This window comes from Pristiophorus japonicus, chromosome 21 (assembly GCF_044704955.1).
Source record: "Pristiophorus japonicus isolate sPriJap1 chromosome 21, sPriJap1.hap1, whole genome shotgun sequence".
In the NCBI taxonomy this organism is placed as follows: domain Eukaryota; kingdom Metazoa; phylum Chordata; class Chondrichthyes; family Pristiophoridae; genus Pristiophorus; species Pristiophorus japonicus.
In genome coordinates, this window is record NC_091997.1 from 3,070,094 (window position 1) to 3,096,056 (window position 25,963).

General features: G+C 42.7%; 1 protein-coding gene across 12 annotated transcripts in view; it reads right to left on the reverse strand.

Annotated features, from left to right (window-relative positions):
* Window positions 1–25,963, reverse strand: part of raraa (retinoic acid receptor, alpha a) — a 634,542-nt gene that overhangs the window by 418,822 nt on the left and 189,757 nt on the right. For 11 of the 12 annotated variants that reach the window (XM_070864263.1, XM_070864259.1, XM_070864257.1 and 8 more), the window contains one exon: window positions 15,371–15,437. The exons of the other annotated variant lie outside the window; for it this stretch is intronic. The gene's annotated coding sequence lies outside the window, so the exon portion shown is untranslated. The remainder of the gene's footprint in view (window positions 1–15,370; window positions 15,438–25,963) is intronic. 12 annotated transcript variants of the gene reach the window in all.

The window sequence follows — 25,963 nt, forward strand, 5'->3', positions numbered from 1 at the left end:
ATTGCTCATCACACAATGCCTCAACACAGTCACCAATACAAGCAGAGGCACAGTGATTTTTTTTCAGTTACTGCATACAGCTTATTTAAATTCAAAATTTTGGGTGTAGTGTGGCTCTGTTGAGCTGACTATGTTCTGAGAACAATGGAAGCTAAACTGAAAAATAGCTATGGCAAAGAGTTTATAAAAAATTGATATCACAGCATTACCCACATCCTGATTTATAGCAGTACTGTGTAAAACCTATAATATTCCTATCATTTTTTTCTGCAGCGATAATCATAAACCAAAGGAATTAAGTCCCTGTCCCTGGGGCTACCCTTGTGATGTGGAATTGGTTTCAGCTGACACTGACAATTACAATAATGATGAAGCTTCTGTGCCACAATAAAGAAGGTTGTACCCCAGTTATGATGCTATTGTATATTACCGGATCAATTGATCGTTGATATATGGGTTCCACTGTTGGCCTATTGAGTAACTGCATCACAGAAATGAACCATTGATACATTCAGACCAGGTTCAATTTATGGTGTGAACTAGCAGCTGATTTCCGTCGGGGAAGCAGTGTGGCACTGCAGTTAGCCTCAGTGTCCTGGGCTAGGGAGGTTAACAGGATCAGCTGATTGGCATCTAGTCATCCCTGCTGCTAAGTCCACAGGTGGAAATTGCATAAAGACAGAGTAAAGACTCTTAAATGAGGCCTTACACAGCTGAATAGCCTACCAACACACATGGGTAAGGATCACACAGGGAAAAATGTAATTGGAATAGGATCTTGAAGAGGTTCAAGCACTCTTAGAACCATACCCCAGAATGCATCAGCATCTCAACCAGAGAACACTGAAAATAGTAGTTTTGAGACTTGCGGTAATAGCAGAAATATCCCCCAATTATAGCCAATGAGGAACATTCCAGCTGAAGATTCTAGTCCAGTAGCTGCACCAAAAGAGCGTTGGGCTCACATCCAGAGAATCCAAATTAAAATCCAAGTTTTTATTGCCATTTGAACCAAGCTCTACTCAATAGTTTTATCATCAGTGATCGGCAATGTGTTATGTGGACGTCTTATCGAAAAGAAAAATATCCTCGTGAAAGGACAAGTCAGAGTGACTGCTGACACCACGCCTCCTGTAGGTAGTGAAAAAAATCTAAAGTATGGGCCAACCTCTCATCAAAAACAAAGTAGAAATGGAGGCAAGTAGCAGTAATGAGGACATTATTGGTTGTGGTGGGGTGGTGGTGGGGGGGGAAATCTAGCATAAACGTGGAAATTAAAAACTAAATCTAGCTAAAACGTGGAAAATCATATCTGAAATCTAAGACTCCCAGTCTCAACCAACCTTCACACTCATGCTTTCCCTAAAGGTCATTTGAAGGAGAAGGGTAGGGAAAAATAAAACCGATAAAGCATCTATTTTCATTCCCAGTCAAGCATTTTGATGGATCAACCTAGGAACACCATGGAAATGGCTGCAGGTTAACGGGTAGAGAGAGAAGTAGAAAGAGTTACAAATAATCAATTTTTCTTTTCGCCTTAAAGCAACAATTTCTTTTAAAGATCTCTGCCACCATTCATTACATGAAAAGCCTTACTCCATCTGCCCAAATGTTCATCCTGCACCTGCATAACCACAACAGGGGCAACTATTTATTAACCTAAACAAAGCTCATTTCAGTCCTGTCTTTTCTTCTTCATAATCTACATCTCGGTGTAAAATTAGCTTGCTTCACTTCATTCAGTGTTGAAATTAACATTAATTATTCAATAGGTACATTAAAGTAAACCATAAAAATTGATTACCCCTTAAAGATGTCAAGGGGACTGCATTTAATTAACAAATGGCATGGGGAAGGTTGTGCTTAATGGAGGTCATGGGTACTTAGATCATAAACAGCAAACGGCCTGTTTAAATGAAGTGGAATTCCAAGCAACAATCACGGCTTTGCATTAAACATAAATAGCCTCAGAGTTACTGCTTTTACCGACCAATTTAAATGTGCCCTTTTCCGACATGCTGTATCAGTAGTGGTGCTATTGTAATTAATATTTGCCAAATAGTTCATAACAGGGCATCTCAACTAACTGTCCAATATTCCTTTTTCACCCCATATTCAGCAAAACTAACAATTGACAAGATTCCTCAACAAAAAGGGTGTGGAGTTGAGGCCGGGATCAGATCAGCCATGATCTTATTTCATGAGAGAGCATGCTCTAGGGGCCAAATGGCCTATTCCTGCTCCTATTTCTTATGTTATGTTCAATATGCCAAAACACAAGACTAAATAAATGGCAATTGTTCAGAAAATATTATACATTTTCAGATTTAATGTTCATTTCTCAGAGGTTTCTCATGTTCAACAACATAAATTGAAAAAAATATGTACGTTTTTTTTGCTGATATACAACAATAGCAACTTGCATTTATATTGCGTCTTCAATGTTGTGAAGATCCCAACATTCAGTGTCGAGACTAGTACTTGGGTGAGGTACCAGTGGGCTGGTGGTGCCCATGGAACTATTCCCTTGAATGAGTTCCCCCTTCAGGAAAGGAGATAAACTAGAGGAAATCTTCTTTTATTTAAACATTTTAAATAGATACTTTCCGTTGCCTGTATTCTAAATCTTTATTCATTGCTTGTAGCTTATTGTAGGCCTTATTCCCAATTACATCAAGCTCTGTATATTGAGCTTTCGAGACCTCGTTTCCACTATGAATGAGATTTTGCACATATTCATTTATCCTCAGACCTTTCACTCTTCAAAGAATCAAATCAAACTAACAGTAAACCTTTACACTCTGACAGAAAATAAAACTGCCATTGAAATGAATGATTTTTTGATGAAAAAAGTCTCTCAGTATGGACATTGCATTAAATAAAGAACTTTCCTCACTTACTGTAAAACCAACACTGAACATATTTCATTGAAATGAATAAAGCCCAGGCAGATGATTTGGTTGAATGATGCAGTAAAATGACACTTCGGATTGGCTAGGAGTGATATTGCTATTGTACTTATCTAGAGTATCCATTTTGAACATTCATGGGATAGGATTTATATCCCACAAATGGGCTGATCTGGTAATTCACGAGTGAGTTATGGTCCACACCATGACTGCAAAAGAAATCTTCTATAACAGGTCTTCTGAATGTATTCTGTTTGCATTAATCTGCTATGGCTACCCAATGGCTCAGTGAGTTTATATAGTGAGTAACTGTATAATAAAGACCAGAAGGTTTTAGGAATCCCCATTCTGTGCTGAGTTCGCTGGGACAGTGATGAAGGCATTACAATTGGTTTCAACCGAGGTCCTCCTTCTAATCACAATCCAGTGAGTGTATGTGGATTGGGCTCAGCTGTAACGTCCTCAACAGCCGCAAACACTCCAATATTCATTCATTGTCTAGGCTCAGAAATTAAGAGTGGTCACGCGGTACTAGAGGGAAGCCAGAACCTATGGAGCTATACTCCAGCAAGTCAGCACTTTGTGGACAGTAGGAGAGAATGAGAGAGAGAAAAAAAGAATACTTAAAGCATCTCCCAGTCCTGCTCTGCCTCCCTCTCGATTGCTGGTCCAACAACCTCCCCCCCCGCGATGATCTCCCCCAGTCCCCCACTCCTTCCCCATTGGCGGTCCGGTCCCACCCAGTAATCTTTCCTGGTTGCCGAGGATAATCCCTGCCCAGCAGCTGCCCAAGCCCGTCAATCTGGTCAATGGCCGGGCAGGAAACAGAGTTGTTAAAAAATGATAATGCGGTTCTGCCATTAAATTCAACAAGGCTTCCATTCTCCCGGAATTTCCAGGTCCCCTACACCCACCCCACCTCAACATGCTCCGCATCCCTGTCAATATTGGGGCCAATGATTCAGACATATTTTGAATATCTTGCCTTAATCAAATTTTAAAAAGAACTGTCAGTTATATACAAATGGAACCATGCTATCGTACAGTATTGTTTAAGTTTGAATTATTCCTCACTCTGGCTGTTAGCTGCTTAAACTTGCAACAGTGCATTGGGAGAGACTTGATACAAGCATCTGAATTGTGGTCGATTGTTGAACTGCTTGTGTACTGTGAAATTTAAGGAATAGGCATCAAATCAAAAACAGACAAAAGGACCTCACTATTGTCATAAACTCTTTGCAGTTCCTTATGACCATCAGACTCCGAGTTTGTCAATTTATATATGAAAGGACTTTATGCTGCATTATATGAAAAATAAAAATGACTAAACACAAGCAAAGGCAATTTAAGGAAACAATTTTAACAGTGGAAACACAAATTTTGAGCGCATTCGGGAGGGTGGATGGATTACCAAACAAAAGGAGCTGATTGATATAGGAACTGGCTCAGCCAGCTGGATTCACCATTACAGTGAACCATAAAAAAAGACTTGCATTTATATAGCGCCTTTCACAACCACCGGACATCTCAAAGTGCTTTACAGCCAATAAAGTACTTTTGGAGTGTAGTCACTGTTGTAATATTGGAAACGGGGCAGCCAATTAATGCACAGCACGCTCCCACAAACAGCAATGTGATAATGACCAGATAATTTGTTTTTGGTGATTGAGGGTTAAATATTGGTCAGGACAATGGGGTAACTCCCCTACTCTTCTTCAAAATAATGCCATGGGATCTTTTACGTCCATCTGAGAGCGCAGACAGGGTCTCGGTTTAACATCTCATCCGAAAGATAACACCTCCAATAGTGCAGCACTCCCTCAGCACTGCACTGGAGTGTCAGCCTAGATTTATATGCTCAAGCCTCTGGAGTGGGACTTGACCCCACATCCTTCTGACTCAGAGGCAAGTGCACTCACTGTGAATCAAACAAAAGAACTTTGAACACCCTACTCTCCCTTTCCTCAAAACTTAACATACTTGTCAATGAACTATCCTAAGCTTACTCCTCATCGATTGGTGTGACCTGATATACTGTGTATGTGTACATAGTAGATATATTCTATCTTGTACCTTGTCTCTTTCTTTGAAAAGTCATAGCAATAAGAACAGATATTGTCTGGCAATTTGAAGCTACTGCTCTCCAGGGTCAGTGTAACTGCAAAACAATCCTATTAGAATAATGCCACTAAAGCAAACACATTAAACACTCAAGAGTACAGTTTCCATCGTTATAAACATAAAAAGCCACTCCGAGCTTACTGACCTGGATAACAAGATCATAACTTCTCTGAATACAAAACTGGATACGTTAACTGGATCTTTGCAGCAATTACATGAATTTTGTAATAAAAAATTGAATTTAAACATTGTGAAACTACAGTATGTCCCAGCAAGAGTCAATGGCTTTAGGGTAGGGGAGACAGGGAAAGTTTTAAAAAAGAAATGCATTTCATTTAAAAGCTGAAAATTCATTAAAGGCTTAAAATGACAGTTGCCGATATTATCAGAGGAATGATTCATCTGCAACTATTTTAATAGAGGCATTAAGCCATTTGAGCAAAAAAAATAATGAGTTAGAAAAAGAGAAAGACAGGATAAATTAGATAGTGGGAGGTGAGCAGAGAGACAGCTACAGGAAGAGCAAAAGGCTATATTTGAAAAACTTAATTCTGATAATTTTCTGCAGTGAAAAGTGCTATGACAATATGAGAAAGATTAATACGTATTTTAATTGCATTATGGAAAGAATGAAAAGGACATTTCAAAGGAGTATAGACTACAATATCACCAATAAGACAAAGATAAGATTATGACTGAAAGCCAGGGGTTGGGGACCAATCACATAACCAACAAGAAGTTTGTATTGAATTCTCTTCGGCCGTAGAATAGCTTGCCAGATATGGAAATTGTATTCAAGTCATGAATTGAGTGTAACTTTATAGGGAATTAAGAGGCATTGGGGTTGATTTTAGAAAAGAATACTACCAGTGAGGAGCCTTACTTGTTGGCTCTGCAAATCAGGAATCAATTTTCCATTCAAATGGATGCAAAATCATGACAGCTGCCTATAATTTCCCAAAGTGCATGCTCCAACAGGTGAATCTTCCCAATGGTAGGGGACATTCATAAAATCAACTCCACTGAGGGGAAAATAAATATTTGGCACGAAATAGAAAAGTGAGCTTCTTAGAGGTAGCTTCAGCAATGGAGATGTGGATGTTCTTGAGATCAGAGAAGACAATGAGGCCAAGAATGCTGGCACATCAACAAGGATTAAAGATGAAGCCATCAAAAGCTTGCAAGAGACAGAAAACTGTTTCTCAAAAGAATAGAAAAAAGCAAGAGAATGGAGAAGTATTATCCCACATAATCCAAGAATATCTATCACCTATTCTATAGAAGCACAACAACATCTATTTATATAGCACCTTTAACGTAGTAAAACCACCCAAGACATTTCACAGGAGTGTTGTAAGACAAAAATTTGACATGAGCCACATTAGAAGAAATTATAGATGATCCAAAAGCTTGGTCAAAGAGCTACGTTTTAAGGAGCGTCTTAAAGGAGAAAAGAGAGGCGGAGAGGTTTAGGGAGGGAGTTACAGAGCTTTGGGCCTAGGCAGCTGAAGGCATGACCACCGATGGTTGAATGATTATAATCAGGGATTCTCAAGAGGGCAGAATTTGAGGAGTGCAGATATATTGGAGGGTTGTGAGACTGAAGGAGATTACAGAGATAGAGAGGGGCAAGGCCATGGAGGGATTGGTAAACAAGAATGAGAATTTTGAAATCGAGGAGTTGCTTAACAGGGATCCAACGTAGGTCAGCGAGCACAGGGGTGAAGGGTGAATGGGACTTGGTGCGAGTTAGGATACGGGCTGCTGAGTTTTGGATGATCTCAAGTTTACGAATAACTTAAGTCTAGAGGTAACAAAGGCATAGATGAGGGTTTCAGCAGCAGATGAGATGAGGCAGGGGCGGAGACAGGCAATGTTACGGAGGTGGAAATAGAAGGTTTTAGTTATGCCGTGGATATGTGGCCAGAAGCTCATTTCAGGGTCAAATATGACACCAAGGTTGCAAACAGTAAGGTTCAGCCTCAGACAGATGCTAGAGAGGGATGGAGTCGGTGACTAGGGAACGGAGTTTATGGCAGGGACCAAACACAATGGCTTTGGTCTTCCATATATTTAATTGGAGAAAATTTCTGCTCATCCAGTACTGGATGTCGGACAAGTAGTTTCGATAATTTAGAGACCATGGAGGGGTCGAGAGAGGTGGTGGTAAGATAGAGCTGGGTGTCGTCAGCATACATATGGAAACAGATGGCTTGTTTTCGGATGATGTCGCCAAGGGGCAGCATATAGATGAGAAATAGGAGGGGGCCAAGGATAGATCCTTGGGGGACAGCAGTGGTAACGATGCAGGAGTGGGAAGAGAAGCCATTGTAGGTGATGTTCTGGATACGATTAGATAGATAAGAATGGAACCAGGCGAGTGCAGTCCCACCCAGCTGGACGATGATGGAGAGGCGTTGGAAGAGGATGGAGTGCTCAACCTTGTCAAAGGCTGCAGACAGGTCGAGGAGGATGAGGAGGGATAGTTTACCTATGTCACATCACAAAGGATGTAATTTGTGACTTTGATAAGAGCTGTTTCGGTACTGTAGCAGGGGCAGAACCGGATTGAAGGGATTCAAATATGGAGTTCCGGAAAAGATGGGCACGGATTTGGAAGGCGACAACACGTTCAAGGACTTTGGAGAGGAAAGGGAGATTGGAGATGGGGCGGTAGCTGGCAAGCACAGTGGGGTCAAGGGTTGCTCTTTTGAGGTGAGGAGTGATGACGGCTGATTTGAAAGAGAGGGGGACAGTACCCGAGGGGAAAGAACAGTTAACAATGTCAGCTAACATGGGAGCCAGAAAAGGAAGTTGGGTGGTCAGCAGTTTAGTGGGAATAGGGTCGAGAGAGTAGGAAGTGGGTCTCATGGACAAGATGAGCGTGGAGAGGTGAAAAGGGGAGATCAAAGAGAAACTGGAGAAAGATGCGAGTTCAGAGCTAGGCAGGGGGGATCTTAGAGAAAGTTTGGCACGCTGGGCTACGAAGGACAGTGGCAGAGACAGCTGATCGGATCAAAGATCGATCTCAATCTTTGAAACAAAGAAGTCCTTGAGCTCCTCTCACTTGTTGGAGGTGAGTGTGGTGGAGACAGGGGAGAGGGGTTTAAGACGACGGTTAGCAGTACAGAATAGTAGTCAGAGGTTATTTTTGCATTCCAGAATGATCCTGAATAGTGAGCAGTTTTGGCAGACAAGAGTAGGTCCAGCCAGATCTGGAGGTGAATGGCTAACCTCATTGTCCGCAATATCCGTTCAAGTCTGTGCCTCTTGGACTTGGGGGAGCCAAAGATGAGTTCCGTACCAGACTGTGAGAGAGTAATGGTTTTAATAGGGACGAGTGCATCAAAGGTGATGGTGAGGGTGTGGTTGAGCATATTGGTGGCTGCAGAAATGTCCTGGTGAAAGGAGGGCCAAAGACTGGACAGTTCGGAATTCATGTGCAGTTGTAAGAGAGTTTGAAGAGAGTTTTTTCCAGGGGCGAGGCAGAAGGAAGTAGGGTTGGGTGGAGGAAGGGGATGTGGGTGGACAGCGACACAAAGAAGTAGTCAGAGATGGCCTTGTCTGCAATTGATACGGTGGGAATAGCAAGGCCACGAGAGATGGCAAGGTCAAAGGGGTGGCCATGAACATGGGTTGGGGAGAGACTAAGGGAGGATAGGAGGTAGTGAACTCAGAGGAGAGAAATCATGATGAATTGAGATGGAGGTTGAAATCACCAAGGATGAGACGTCACTCGGTGCAGAGGCTGAGGGAGGAAAGTAGTGAAGATATATCCGTGACAACATTTTTATGGTACTTGGGTGGGCGGTGGAGAATGAGAATTTTAAATGAGGTGAGAGGGGTGGAATAAAGTGAGATGCTCAAAGGAGGAGAAAGTGCCGGAGGAGTAGGAGGCCTGACCAAGGTGTGATTTGGTGATGAGAGCCACACCGCCACCACGGTGGTCTGAGGGGGGCAAGTGGTGGAAGGTATAGCCAGGAGGGGAGGGGTCATTTAAGGGTAAGGTGTCATCACGCCCCTCAGCCAAGTTTCTATCAGGGACATGATGTCGATACAATCGTCCATGATAAAGCTCATGGATGGCAAGGGCCTTATTCGCAAGCGAACGGACATTCTGCAAGGAGACGTAGGAGAGGGTCGGTGATGGCTGATCCACTGCCAGCATCCACAGGGTCAGCGCTTGGAGGGGTGAGTTGGATGGGGAGGAGATTGGCGGGCCATCTGGGTGGCAAGGTCGGTGAGAGAGTAGGATGGGACAGTTGGAGTTGCTACTTGTGAGGAGACAGCAACGAATGCCACGGTGGGCCCTTCGGAGGATGCCAAGACAGGCACAGAGGAAGGCTGCAGGCTTATCTTATTGAAACCTTATTAAGCACATCTGCCAACTTTTCTTTTTTGGCAGAATACCACAGAATCTTTTGCAGAGATGATTTTTTTATTATACCTCAAAACACGTAAAATTTAAAATGGAAACATGTGTGGCTCTTTGAGCAGTTTTTAGAACTGTGTTTACTTTGAAAATAATGCTCCGGGGTGCGGAAGTTCAGTTATTATCCACCAGATATCAAGGTATGTGAATGAGTAAGATTGGAGTCAATAACAAAACTTCAGACATAATAGACCTGATTTTGCAAGGCCCCAACAGAGGCCTAAATTTTTCATTCAAGTCAAGGATGGCTCTATCCCAGCATGCAGCTTTCATGCTATTGGGTCACAAAACAGGGAAGGATGGCTTTTGCAGACCAAGGATATTTCCTGGCTCATGGCACCATAGTATCTGAGGATAAGAACTCAGCCAACATATTCATCGTGGTCATAGTGAAAAACACCTTTGGCATCCGAAACATAGATTCCAATGCTTAGACTGATATGGAGTAGTTTTACAGTACAGCCCAGTTTGCCACTCTGCCCTGTAAATAGGCCTAATGATGGAATAGCCAGAAGATGAAAGGCAGCCAAGAAGGTGAAGAAGAGGATGGCAAGGGCCGATGTTGAGAGAAAAGATCTGTCTACTGAATGAGCTTCTCTGATTGCTGCCGTCTTTGGATAGGATCTAAATGGGCACCTTTCAATAAGATTAGTATCACTGATCACCACAGGAAAAATGAATCATGAGAACTGCCAGGGAAAATGAGCATTCACCTGCATGAATCTATTGCTGTGCTCTTGGGTCAATGTACATTAATGTAGAGTGACCTTAGAGCATAGGAACAGATTCATGCATGTGAATGCTCATTTCATGGTGCAGAGTTTAGGCTGGGTGAAGTATGGCCACAAGTGCAATTGATGATACCCTGTACTAATGGGAATCCTGCAATACAGTTATACTGGAGGGCTCTTTCTTGCTGTTAGCTGATTTCCACAGAGATCTTTAGCACCAACAAAGAATGTGCCTGTCCCCTGCTAGAAGCAATTGTGGACTGAAGGTTGGAAGATGTAACACTAATATCACTGATCGAGGTATCACTCTTCGGAATCTGGTCTCCAAATCTAGCTACAGAAGTGGGTAGAGCTCTGTGATGGCTTCCTACGGGAATCAAAGTTAGCGTTGGCAGATTTCTTCAAACAGGTCCAGATAAGATATCCCGTCTCTTTCTGCAAGAGTGTTAGCATAATGGCATATCTGCTCATTAAGAAGCTGCAAATAAAGAGGTATGTCCACAGGAATACCCGTAGCTGGATGCTAATGAGCTGTCGAACAACTACAGTTGTACAAATAGACACTGACAAAAGATGCAGTACAGTGAAAAATCAGGAATGTTCCAAAATGTTTTTTTTTTTGGAAATTCATAGCCAATCGTTCCAATTCTTTGTCAAATCACAAACGCCAGAGGTCATCTTGCACACGCCAAGGATCACTCTGCGCCAATGCTCTTAGCCAAAAGGCCTAGAGCCACTGCACCGTTCCTGGAAGTACTGCAATACCAGGTTCGTGCCATGGAGGTGGATGGGTCAGGTCCCCCACACACCTCCGTGGAGGTGGATGGGTCAAGCCACCCCACCTAATGTTCCAAAATGTTTCAATAACCTCTTTTGTCCAACAATACCAAAACAGTTCTGAAACTAATCAGTACCAGTTTGGCTTAGTTGTACGGCTCCCACCTCTGTGTCAGAAGGTGCTGGTTCAAGACATATTGCAGGCCTTGAGCACATAATCTAAACTGATATTTTAGTGCAATATTGAGGGAAAGTTGCGTTGTTGGAGCTGTTGTATTTTGGATGAGACGTTACACTGAGGCCCGTTTTGCCTGTTCAGGTGAATGCTTAAGATCCCATGGCACTATTTGAAGAAGATTATGAGAGTTCTCTTGGAGTCCTGATCCCTCAACATCAAAAAAATACAGATTAAATGCTCATTTTCTCAATGCTATTTGTGAGACCTTGAGGTGTGCAAACTGACCACTATGTTTGACTGCTGAACAAGGCGACACTTCAAAAATAATTAACTGGCAATAAAATGCCTTGGGAGCTCCAGTGGATATGAAAGGTGCTTTATAAAATACAAGATCGTTGTAAAGAAATAGAGCAAGAAATAGAGCTATGCACCTTTAACCACAAGGACATAATTGAAGCGTACACACTTTCACAGCAGTACCCATTTCATAAAGGTGTTCATCTTACTTGACGTGGCTTCAGCCTCTGGATTGTATTATGGGGAGGACCCGTCATTTAACTAAAAATGTACACTTTAGCGAGCCTTAGCAATCTGTGTGCAGGCTTCAAATACTGAAAGTGCTTTCCTACCACAGTAGTGTACTATGTTCACTGGGTGCGAAGTAAGCCTCAGGGTTCAATAGTATAAGTCTCTTCCTCCCAAGGCAGTCGGCACATTGCATTATCAGTCCCAATTTGTCAGATATCACTACAGAATCTTACCTAACTGGGTCAGGTATCCACTTGGGTACACGTACATGCTTCTTGACCCAGTGAAATTTATATCCAGATGTATTTATGAAGCAAAAGTTTCCCTTGCTCATTTTTTTTTTTGCTTCAAATAAAACTTTGAGATTGCAAAAGACTGCTCCAAGGCTCCAATTTCTGGAGATACTTGCTTTTTAATAATACTGGAAATTGAGAGAATTATATCTGTAACTGAGGTTTACAATAAAGAGATCTGTAGTATTTTAGATACAATCTCCTGTGACAGGGTAAGAATCATGATTGGAGAAACTGGGCCTTTCAGCTTGCAAAGGAAGTATCTGAAAGCTGATAGAAAGGTACAGAAGATTGTTCCTCCTGTTCCTGTATAACAGGTTCGAGGGGCTGAATGGCCTCCTCCTGTTCCTGTTTAACAAGCTCGAGGGGCTGAATGGCCTCCTACTATTTCCATGACAAGATAATAACAGAGATAGATGAAAATGCGTGACAATGGGTTGTGAGAAAACGAGACTATGATCCGCTGCTGTGTGAATATTGCACCGCAGTTCCCACAGGGAACGGATAGTGCGACTATTAGCAGTGAGATGGGTGGGACCGACCATGTGTGGAGCCTCGTGCTCCCATCTCTATGTTGGGTGAGCTTCCCCATCGGCCCCTGTCGCTGGGGCAGGCAGGGGACCCCCAAACACAATGGCAAACGCCAACTTTAGATCCCGAGACACTCTGGGGCTGGTTACGGTCTGGTTGCTGAAACATCTGTCAACTCATCCCTTTTGGTGTGGAATCAAGTCATCCTCGTTCGTTGTATGGAGAGAAAGCAGGAAAGGGGTACTGAGGGAATGATCAGCCATGATCTTATTGAATAGTGGTGCAGGCTCGAAGGGCCGAATGGCCTATTCCTGCACCTATTTTCTATGATTCTATGATTCTATGATTAAGGATATAAGAACATGAGAACATAAGAACATAATAATTAGGAACAGGAGTAGGCCACCTAGCCCCTCGAGCCTGCTCCGCCATTCAATAAGATCATGGCTGATCTGGTCGTGGACTCAACTCCACTTACCCGCCCTCTCCCCGTAACCCTTAATTCCCTTATTGGTTAAAAATCTATCTATCTTTGACTTGAAAACATTCAATGAGCCAGCCTCAACTGCTTCCTTGGGCAGAGAATTCCACAGATTCACAACCCTCTGGGAGAAGAAATTCTTTCTCAACTCGGTTTTAAATTAGCTCCTCCGTATTTTGAGGCTGTGCCCCCTAGTTCTAGTCTCCCCGACCAGTGGAAACAATCTCTCTGTCTATCCCTTTCATGATTTTAAATGTTTCTATAAGATCACCCCTCATCCTTCTGAACTCCAAGGAGTAAAGACCCAGTCTACTCAATCTATCATCATAAGGTAACCCCCTCATTTCTGGAATCAGCCTCGTGAATCGTCTCTGTACCCCCTCCAAAGCTAGTATATCCTTCCTTAAGTAAGGTGACCAAAACTGCACGCAGTACTCCAGGTGCGGCCTTACCAACACCTTATACAGTTGCAGCAAGACCTCCCAGCTTTTGTACTCCATCCCTCTCGCAATGAAGGCCAACATTCCATTCGCCTTCCTGATTACCTGCTGCACCTGCAAAGTAACCTTTTGGGATTCATGCACAAGGACCCCCAGGTCCCTCTGCACCGCAGCGTGTTGTAATTTCTCCCCATTCAAATAATATTCCCTTTTACTGTTTTTTTTCCCAAGATGGATGACCTCACACTTTCCGACATTGTATTCCATCTGCCAAACCTTAGCCCATTCGCTTAACCTATCCAAATCTCTTTGCAGCCTCTCTGAGTCCTTTACACAACCCGCTTTCCCACTAATCTTAGTGTCATCTGCAAATTTTGTTGCACTACACTCTGTCCCCTCTTCTAGGTCATCTATGTATATTGTAAACAGTTGTGGTCCCAGCACTGATCGCTGTGGCATACCACTAACCACTGATTTCCAACTGGAAAAAGACCCATTTATCCCGACTCTCCGCTTTCTGTTCACCAGCCAATTCTCTATCCATGCTAATACATTTCCACTGACTCCGCGTACCTTTATCTTCTGTAGTAACCTTTTGTGTGGCACCTTATCGAATGCCTTTTGGAAATCTAAATACACCATATCCATCGGTACACCTCTATCCACCATGCTCGTTATATCCTCAAAGAATTCCAGTAAGTTAGTTAAACATGATTTCCCTTTCATGAATCCATGCTGCATCTGCTTGATTGCGCTATTCCTATCTAGATGTCCCGCTATTTCTTCCTTAATGATAGTTTCAAGCATTTTCCCCACTACAGATGTTAAACTAACCGGCCTATAGTTACCTGCCTTTTGCCTGCCCCCTTTTTTAAACAGAGGCGTTACATTAGCTGCTTTCCAATCTGCTGGTACCTCCCCAGAGTCCAGAGAATTTTGGTAGATTATAACGAATGCATCTGCTATAACTTCCGCCATCTCTTTTAATACCCTGGGATGCATTTCATCAGGACCAGGGGACTTGTCTACCTTCAGTCCCATTAGCCTGTCCAGTACAACCCCCCTAGTGATAGTGATTGTCTCAAGGTCCTCCCTTCCCACATTCCTGTGGCCTGCAAATTTTGGCATTGTTTTTGTGTCTTCCACTGTGAAGACGGAAGCAAAATAATTGTTTAAGGTCTCAGCCATTTCCACATTTCCCATTATTAAATCCCCCTTTTCATCTTCAAAGGGACCAACATTTACTTTTATCACTCTTTTCCGTTTTATATATCTGTTTTTATGTTTTGCGCAAGTTTACCTTCGTAATCTATCTTCCCTTTCTTTATTGCTTTTTTAGTCATTCTTTGCTGTTGCTTAAAATTTTCCCAATCCTCTAGTTTCCCACTAACCTTGGCCACCTTATACGCATTGGTCTTTGATTTGATACTTTCCTTTATTTCCTTGGTTATCCATGGCTGGTTATCCCTTCTCTTGCCGCCCTTCTTTTTCACTGGAATATATATAGAAATAATTCACCCAGAATATTACTTTTAATTAAACTGTAGGAGTAGAATTAGGTGACTTCGGTTCAAATTAGAGAAAGGTAATTTCAGGGCAGACATCTAGACAAATACCTTGGAATTATTTAAGAAACAATCGGATAGTACACTAGGGGGAAGGGCATTAGGATCTCTCTGGATGGATGAATCAAATGGCCTTCCTTATCCATAATTATCTTCTGATCTTACTTATTCTGGTGTACAAATGTATTACTGTAATCTTCTAACAGTTCATAAAACACAAAGTGGTACCCCCTCCTCACTTGATTGAAATGGGTCAGTGCCGGTGTTAAAACTGTCATGAGAGGAATTTATTATGAATGTATTAAGCCTTCATACAATATCATCCACCATTATGTCTTGGCTCTAATTACCCCTTAATTGTGTAAATACGAGAGCTGATCTTACCTGTTTCAAACTGAAATGCTTCCACAGTTTTGATACCTTGCAGTTTTGTTCCTCTATTAAGAGTGACCTAAAATTAAAAAAATGTTATGTACAGTAAGTTAATTTATTCTGTAAAACACAATAGTTTGTCAGACATTATCTAAGCTCTTAATTCATTATTTTCCTAATGCACATTCTTCCTCTTCGAAAGCGTTCACTCATTCCAAGATATGGTTCTTTTGGTGCTGGCAGCCCTCTGGTACCTCACCCAAGTGGTCATTCTTCATGAGTGAACCTCGACAGAGAGTGTTGGCAGATTTTTCAACCGCGAAAGACATCACAGTCAAGCCCAATCCTGTTCTCATCTGTTGTTGTTGCAAGTGAACCTTCCAGCTGAACTCACGTTCTTCAGGACTGGGAACCTGAGTTGATCGTTCCCCTCCCTAGTCCAGGGGTACTGCATTACAAGGACTGTACTCCAAAAATTACTTCATTTGCTGTAAAGCACTCTGAGACGTCCAGTGGCCGACAAAGGTGCTATATAAATGCAAGTCTTTCTTTTCACTAACAGTTATAACGGGCCCAAGTTTGCCCCGGGGTTAGAACAGCGCATCGCTGTGTGGTGCGCCAACTTTTTAGAATAGAAACGGCGCCTATTATTTACCTTGGTATTCTCCCCTCCGTCCGGTCGATCCAGCCCTTGGCACAGCACAGCAGAACGAGTGGAGGGTGGAGCCAGGTTCCGGCGCTGAAAACAGTGCCAGGACCCTGCACATGCACGCTAGAGTGTGCGCGCATGTGTAGTCGCTCCAGGCCCCCGAGGCTGTGTGGAAAGGGCCTGAAGCACGCCGCCCCTAGCCCTGGCCAAATGGGCTGAGGGGGCGAAGATCGGACTCGGGCCTCCTTCACTCCCTCCAGTTTAGCTCCCGTTCCTCCACACCCCGTTCCTCACTCGTTTAGCTCCCGCTCCCCCGCTCTCCCTCCCGCTCCCCCCTTCTCCCTCTCCTTCCCCCTCTCCTCTCCCCCCTCCCTCTCCCTCCTGCTCCCCCCCACTCTCCTCCCTCCCATTTAGCTCCCGCTACCCCCTCCTCTCCCCCTCCCCACATCTTCGTCGACGGGGCCCGCCCGCCATCTTGCTGGGGGCGGGCCCCGCCCGAAGTGTTTGGCAGCCCGGCCCGGCTTCTACGTCCTCGCCGGTGCCCGCCAAAAGTCTTCGGCACGGCCTGTTCAGCCTCCCTCTTCCCCCCTCCTCTTCTCCCCCCTCCCTTCCCCCCGTCCTTCCCCCCGTCCTTCCCCCCTCCCTCCCTCTCCCCCCCTCCCCCCTCTCTCTCCCCCTTGCAAAACAGGCGTAAGTGGCTGGACATGCCGCCTTTTGAAAAAAAAATCTGTTCTACAATGAAACTACTCTAACTCACTAGGAACTGGAGCAAACTAAATGCCGAAAATTGCAATTTCTAAGATGCTACATTCTAAACTAGTTGCTCCAAAAAAAATAGGAGCAACTCAGGCCAAAACTTGAGCCCAATGTTCCAACTATTGCTCTGGCTGAGATCAGCCCACTCAGGATTGGGTCCTTCTAGTCCATATAGTTTAGTACTGTACTTGGATATCAGGGCCCTGCTATTAATTATATATTAATCATGTAATTTCCACTGTTGTCACTTCTACTCTCCTGTCGCAAGACTTGGAACTTTGTTTGGGAGCTAGATGCTCGATTTTCACAGTATAAGAAAATGTAAAGCTTGAAATATGTCAATGCTCGGAGCTTGAGAAGTTCCACCAATATTTACGTATTAATATCTAGGTTATACTACAATTTAAAAGCCGGGATAATTCCACAATATGATAAAAATCAGTCCCCTATGTGCAGTATCAGACCTGCGGCTTCTTTCTGTATTAACCAGAACCAACAAAGCCGACACAATGAGCTTTTGTCAAATATCTGGCTGCAGGCACAGTTACAAGCCTGTTTCAATTCAGGATTGTGCACCCCAGAATGCGTCACACAATGACAAGATTGGCATCGCCTTGTTATACAATGCATTATGTTTTGAAACACTTTCCCTGAAGCCAGTGCAAATGGCTTCAATTATAGAAAACCTGCTTTTGGTACAACCAAGACTAAAGTGAAACTGTTCTTGATTCTGGCACTCAAAATGCAATACTAACAATTAGAGAAGAAAACTGTACAAATATAACCATGGATCAGAACCAGCATTTTGAAAGACGTGCTGTTTTCAAACTAGCAAAGAATTAAAGTTAATTTTAAACATTACAACAATTACCTGTAAATGTAAATATTCATTACATATCCAGTTGATTAAGCATTTAAATAGTAATAGCACTTGAGGAAATGGGTTGGAAAAATCGTACAGTCATCAATTAACAAGCAGGAAACATGTTTCTTATAAGTAACTAAATTAAAGTTAATCAAATGAGAAGACAATGGGCCATTGCTACTTGTCTTTCGCCCTTTGCAGGGTAACTGTATGAAAGTGGATTCTGAGAATAAGTAAATATTCCAAACAAAAAATAAAATTGAACTGCACATTTTTAATTGATTGACATTTCACACATACCACATATATTTACGTGTCATAGTTCAGGTGAAATACCTCGGGACATGTTTCTACATTAAAGGCGCTATATAAATGCAAGTTGTTGTTGCTGCATAAACCTGTTGCATAAACCTGCAGCCTATTTCGTTATCTCGGTTTTCTGGGCTGTCCCGCCTACCACCGAAATATTTTTTGCCCCAGATAATAATTTTTACCGTGTTTACAATCCAAATTCCACACATCAACTTGCACATAATTTACTTGTATTAGTCCTGCATTGACAAACTTACAGCCAATTAAAGGTAATACCAGTATGAAACATTTTACATCATTTTATGCCTTTCGGATGAGACGTTAAACCGAGGCCTCGTTTGCTCCCAGTTGGACGTAAAAGATCCTAAGGCACTATTTCGAAGAAGAGCAGGGGAATTATTCCTGGTGTCCCGGCCAATATTTATCCCTCAATCAACACAAAAAACAGATTATCTGGTCATAATCACATTGCTGTTTGTGGGAGCTTGCTGTGTGCAAATTGGCTGCCATGTTTCCCACATTACAACTGTGACTATATTCCAAAAGTACTTCATTGGCTGTAAAGCACTTTGAGACGTCCGGTGGTGATGAAACGCAAGTCTCTTTCTTTCACATAAATTTCTCAAACTGGTCTATCTTCTAAAGCCCATAATTTTCTCAGACTGGACAACCTTCCACTGTGCATCACACTTATGGGGTGGAATGGGTCATCTGTCGTCACTTCAGTCGGGTCACCAACAGTTGGAAAACCAAAAATTTTGCCCAACCTAGGGTCCTGGGACAGGATGCAACAATGAGTGTTCCTGGTCTGGCTCAATTAGGTCTTGTTGAATTTATGGCTGTCATGCAGAACCTTCTGCAAGTAGGGCTGGATCTTTAGGAACAACCAGAAAATGTAAATGATGGTGCTGTCCCCATCACAGCCTTTCCAACAATCTGTCGTGCATCTGGGGTTCCACCAAGTTAGGCAGGCATGGTTATGGGTATGTCCTGAGGTTAATTTTGATTTGCCTTTCTTTCAAATGATCACAGCTTGAAATCTTGTACATTGCCTTGCAATTGGAATCTCAATTGTCACTGGATAGGATTCACCCCAGCTCCCTCTCACAAGCTACGTTTGCCCATGGAATTTGGTGAGTCTTTGTTGGTTGGAAAGTAGATTTCCAGGGCTGTGAGTGGGTGTGTAACTCTAGTCCGTTTCAGCTAACCAGTTAGGAAGTATTTTGTTTGTCAGCACCTGAAGGTATCAATGTCAAGGAGCTGGAATTCAACTTGATGGATTTGATGACTGTGAGAGATCGAGGATCTCTCAGTTGACGCAAATCGTTAAGGGTAAACTAGATAAGCATTTGAGGGGGAAAAAATGGAGGATTATGCTGATAGTTAGATAAGGAAGGATGGGAGGAGGCTGAAGTGGAACATAAACGCAGGCATGGAATGGTTGGGCCAAATGGCCTGTTTGTTTGCTGGAAACCCTATGTAATTCTACATAATTTACCAGGATCAAGCGATTGATTTCTGGACCACTATTTTCGTTTTCAGAATCTTCGTTCGGAAATTTCACATCAAGTAATGATCACAATGCTAACCCAACCATCCGCACTTGTCAGACGTATTAGAGGGCTGTATCGACAAGGAACATCTTGCCGCAATACATGCTTGCTCTGTAAATTAAATGGTGATCTTAATTTTAGTCACATTTGTTCGTTGGCGGATGTGGTTGGAGACCCCCCTAGTGGATTTGATGGAGTTGGCAACTTGTCATGTGTGCATGGTATGACAAAAATTAACTATTTTTGTCTATAATGTATCATCTGATTTGCTGCTTCTGTCCTTTCATTCTCAAAATATCTCTTTCTTTGTGCTTTCTCAACCGCAACCACCCCCCGCACCCAACCCCCCCCCCCCCCCAATCTTTCCTGTCTCCTGCCCAACATCCTTTTCCCACTCCCAGTAAATATAAGTTGTTATTTAGTCATTGTCCTCTGGTCTACTATCTGTTTGAGTTTACATCAATGTAGAGATTATATATTTGCTTTAATTATACCAAAAGTGCATAAAAACAGATGGCAGCAATACATTATACAGGACTGTCCTGGCTAACATTCTGTGAGTGAACTACTGACTCTGCACATTCACTTCAAAAAACAAACTAAGCAGATATTTTATTGCAGTTCCCAAAGCTTTCAGTTGTTTTATGACTGTCACTTCTGGCAGTTTAATATTAAAGGAACAATTCTTCCTGATATCAGTAGAATACTACATCAACAAACAAATCTGGCTTTGTTTAGTACTGCCTAGTAAATTGGACACATCAAAAACTCATTTACCAGGAACAACTGATTCATTTCTGGAGCACTATTTTCATTTTCAAAATCTTCAATAGGAAATTTTATACCAAGTAACCTACTTGAGTGCTTCGATTTCATTCGCACTGAAAACATGATTACAACGCTAACCCAACCACCCCCACTTGGAAAACACATTAGTGGAACATCTTGGCACAATGCATCCGTTCACAAGATGAAACATTTGTTTTCACCGCTTTCATTACTTATTTAACCGATAATGATTTTTAAAACTGCACATTTAAAATATTAAACATATATTTCAGGCTGGTTTTGTGTACTTATCAAGGAAAGTAAATGCAGAAATATATAAAAATTACAATACGGAAACAGGCCATTCAGCCCAACCAGTCCATGTCGGTGTTTACCCTCCAGGCCAGTAAATAGTCCCGATCACATTTATCCCTTATCCTTTCATCCCCCTTTCCTTTACTCACCCACCCAACTAATCCTTGAATATTGACATTGATTCATGGTTGAGGCAGAAACTATCATAGAAACATAGAAAATAGATGCAGGAGTAAACCATTCGGCCCTTCGAGCCTGCACCACCATTCAATAAGTTCATGGCTGATCATTCCCTCAGTACCCCTTTCCTGCTTTCTCTCCATATCCCTTGATCCCCTTAGCCGTAAGGGCCATATCTAACTCCCTCTTGAATATATCCAATGAACTGGCATCAATAAATCTCTGCGGCAGGGAATTTCACAGGTTAACAACTCTCTGAGTGAAGAAGTTTCTCCTCATCTCAGTCCTCAATGGCCTACCCCTTATCCTAACACTGTGTCCCCTGGTTCTGGACTTCCCCAACATCAGGAACATTCTACCCGCTTCTAACCTGTCCCGTCCCGTCAGAATCTTCTATGTTTCTATGAAATCCCCTCTCATCCTTCTAAACTCCAATGTATAAAGGCCCAGTTGATCCAGTCTCTCCTCATATGTCAGTCCAGCCATCCCGGGAATCAGTCTGGTGAACCTTCGCTGCACACCCTCAATAGCAAGAATGTCCTTCCTCAGATTAGGAGACCAAAACTGAACACAATATTCCAAGTGAGGCCTCACCAAGGCCCTGTACAACTGCAGTAAGACCTCCCTGCTCTTATACTCAAATCCTCTAGCTATGAAGGCCAACATACCATTTGCCTTCTTCACCGCCTGCTGTACCTGTATGCCAACTTTCAATGACTGATGAACCATGACACCCAGATCTCGTTGCACCTCCCCTTTTCCTAATCTGCCACCATTCAGATTATATTCTGTCTTCGCGTTTTTGCCATCAAAGTGGATAACCTCACATTTATCCACATTATACTGCATCTGCCATACATTTGCCCACTCACCTAACCTGTCCAAGTCACCCTGCAGCCTCTTAGCGCCCCACTCACAGCGCACACCACCATCCAGTTTAGTGTCATCTGCAAACTTGAAGATATTACAATTAATTCCTTCATCTAAATCATTGATGTATATTGTAAAGAGCTGGGGTACCAGCACTGAGCCCTGTGGCACTCCACCAGTCACTGCCTGCCATTCTGAAAAGGACCGTTTATCCTGACTCTCTGCTTCCTGTCTGCCAACCAGTTCTCTATCCACGTCAGTATATTACCCCCAATACCATGTGCTTTGATTTTGCACACCAATCTCTTGTGTGGGACCTTGTCAAAAGCCTTTTGAAAGTCCAAATACACCACATCCACTGGTTCTCCCTTGTCCACTCTACTCGTTACATCCTCAAAAAATTCTAGAAGATTTGTCAAGCATGATTTTCCTTTCATAAATCCATGCTGACTTGGACCAATCCTGTCACTGCTTTCCAAATGTGCTGCTATTTCATCCTTAATAATTGATTCCAACATTTTCCCCACTACTGATGTCAGGCTAAGTGGTCGATAATTACCCACTTTGTCTCTCCCTCCCTTTGTAAAAAGTGGTGTTACATTAGCTACCCTTCAGTCCATAGGAACTGATCCAGAGTCGCTAGACTGTTGGAAAATGATCACCAATGCCAGGGCCACTTCCTTAAGTACTCTGGGGTGCAGACTATCAGGCCCTGGGGATTTATCGGCCTTCAATCCCATCAATTTCCCTAACACAATTTCCCGCATAATAAGGATATCCTTCAGTTCCTCCTTCTCACTAGACCCTCGGTCCCCTAGTACTTCTGGAAGGTTATTCGTGTCTTCTTTCGTGAAGACAGAACCAAAGTATTTGTTCAATTGGTCTGCAATTTCTTTGTTCCCCATTATAAATTCACCCGAATCCGACTGCAAGGGACCTACGTTTGTCTTCACTAATCTTTTTCTCTTCACATATCTATAGAAGCTTTTGCAGTCAGTTTTTATGTTCCCGGCAAGCTTCTTCTCGTACTCTATTTTCCCCCTCTTAATTAAACCCTTTGTCCTCCTCTGCTGAATTCTAAATTTCTCCCAATCCTCAGGTTTGCTGCTTTTTCTGGCTAATTTATATGCCTCTTCCTTGGATTTAACACTATCCTTAATTTCCCTTGTTAGCCATGGTTGAGCCACCTTCCCCGTTTTATTTTTACTCCAGACAGGGATGTACAATTGCTGAAGTTCATCCATGTGATCTTTAAATGTTTGCTATTGCCTATCCACCGTCAACCCTTTAAGTATCATTTGCCAGTCTATTCTAGCCAATTCATGCCTCAAGCCATCGAAGTTACCTTTCCTTAAGTTCAGGACCTGGTTTCTGAATTAACTGTGTCACTCTCCATCTTAATAAAGAATTCTACCATGTTATGGTCACTCTTCCCCCAAGGGCCTCGCACAACAAGATTGATAATTAGTCCTTTCTCATTATACATCACCCAGTCTAGGATGGCCAGTTCCCGAGTTGGTTCCTCGACATATTGGTCTAGAAAACCAACCCCAATACAGTCCAGGAAATCCTCCTCCACTGCATTGCTACCAGTTTGGTTAGCCCAATCAATATGTAGATTAAAGTCACCCATGATAACTGCTGTACCTTTATTGCATGCATCCCTAATTTCTTGTTTGATGCTGTCCCCAACCTCATTACTACTGTTTGGTGGTCTGTACACAACTCCCACTAGCTTTTTCTGTCCTTCGGTATTCCATAGCTCCACCCATACCGATTCCACATCATCCAAGCTAATGTCCTTTCTTACTATTGCATTAATTTCCTCTTTAACCATCCCGCCTCCTTTTCCTTTCTGTCTATCCTTCCTAAATGTTGAATACCCCTGGATGTTGAGTTCCCAGCCTTGGTCACCCTGGAGCCATGTCTCCATGATGCCAATTACATCATATCCGTTAACTGCTATCTGCGCAGTTAATTCGTTGTGAGGCCACAGAAGGGAATTCCATGGTCTCACAACTCTCTTTCTTGCTCACTCATTGAATCTTCCATCTATAGCCCCTCATTCCGGACCTCTCAAAGACTGGAAACAATTAGTGTCCATTTAATTTGTCCTATCTTTCAGAATTGAAACACTTGTATCAGATTGCCCCCTAATCTGCAATGTTCCAATGGAAAAAGCCCAATTTTGCGAGTCTGTCTTCATGTTAATATTTCTTGATACTAGGAAGCATCCTAGAGAACTTGCATTTTATCCTGTCTAAACCCTTCCTATAACATGGCGCCCAACACTGCACACAGTACTCTAACTGAAGCCTGTGTAAGGTTTTATATAGGCTCATCATTAACTCTTGACTTCTATTTTCTATACCTTGTGATAAAACCTAGAATTGCATTGGCTTTTTAAAAAAATCAACCTGTTCTGGTTTATGAACTAACTTTTTCCCTCTCTAGTTCGATCTTAAAACTGATCATATTATGGTCACAACTCACAAGGTGTTCACCCACATAGGGCTCAAAATTGGATCACCCCTTTTTTCGGCGCACTCATCGGAGATGCGCCGACTTTCTGCGTGGAAAAGTGCTCCGAAAAAAATCGTGCCCCACTTTGGCCGCTGTCCGGACCGGACATTGAGATTGTGCTGTTCAGGGAAAGAGCAAGCTCCATTCGGAAAAGATTGACTTTGCCGATGGTATTTTTTGTTGTTGTTGGGAAAGACCATACGCACAATTATTTGGAATATATCCATTTGAGTCCGTCAAATCACTTTGAAAAGTGGGCCTACCGCACAGGCAGGCCCGCTGCCTTCCCGGGCTGAAGAAGAAGGTAGGGTAGGACTGACTTACTTCTATTTTTTATTTGGATATTTTGAAAATATTATGTAAATATGTTTTGTCTCTTGTGAATAATGGTGACCATTTGTCAAGTCTATTTACCTGGTGCTATTGTGAAAGAAGAACATAAGTGAAGGAGAACACTGAGAGAATATCTTATTTATTGAAGTAGACTTTATTTAGATAACATGGGCTCAATTTTGGCCCAGTATAATCATTGCAAACAAATAGTTGTTTAAATTAGTTGTGAGATGAGGGCAATTTAATTCAACTATCTTTTACTTCTTTTATTTTTGTAGTTTAAGCTTCCATGAGTGCTTCTGTTGCATAGTAAATTAACTTTGCGAAGTTTGTCATATGATGTCCTGTATAGCTGTTTGATCCTGGTAGCGAAGAGTGACGTCATCAAGGTCCAGGTCAGTGATTGGAGCGTGGGCAGATACAGCAGGAGCAGCGAGAGACTGTGGAGGGATGTGACGGGGCCCAAGAGAGGCTTGAGTTCGGGGCCAGGGGCCCAGGGGCAGCACGGGCCAGCCCACACTGTGATATGTGTGCGCACTGGGTCCATGCAGCAGAGCAGGTCTCCAAGTTGTCCTGGTTAACCCTTACCACTGGACCAAGACCTAGTTCTGTCAAGCCCGTGTGGTGGCTGGTGTGCAACGGCCACCACACATTAAAAAAAATCCACGCACAGGCAGCTTCCACCCTTCAGGATGTAGTTCAGGACCTGGAATATTAGGTCCTTCATTGAAACACCTGTGAACTCATCCTTTTTTGGCATGGAAGCAAGTCATCCTCGTTTCGAAGGACCACCTATGATAATAGCTGTTTGATCCTATTCACATTCTTTAGTCAAGTCATTAAGTTCTGCTGGCCTCCGATGTACCGACCTGCGCTGATTTCTTAACTCTCCGCAAGGGTTTTCACAAGCGGCCACATACGCTGGCCTAAATTAGTTTGGAGTAACTATTAGCTGGCCAAAGTGGCCTAAATGGCCAAAATGGGCGTAGGTGGCTGGTAATGCCCCTTTTTGAAAAAAAAACGAAACTAAAACTATCCTAACTAACTCACTTACACTGGTGCAAATTGAATGTGCAAAATGGGGATTTTTAAGGTACTCCAGAAAAATCTCAAGTTGCTCCAAAAAAAAAAAGGAGCAACTCCTGGCCAATTTTGAGCCTATAGATTCTACCCGATCTACTTTACTATTCATAATTTAGCAACATCTCTGCCTTTATTGGCCTACAAACATACTGCTTGCAGAAGGAGTCCTGTACACATTTTAGGAATTCCATTTCCTTTACTCCATTTATTCTCTTTCTGTCCCAACCGCTAAGTGGATAATTAAAATCTCCCAGGACAACAATTTTGTTATTCCTACTCATCTCTCTAATGCGACTGCAGACTTCCTCTTCCATTTCCTACCCACAATACACCTCTACTAATGTAACAAGCTCTTTAAAAAAAAAATCTGAGCTCCAACCATAATGACAATGTCTGTG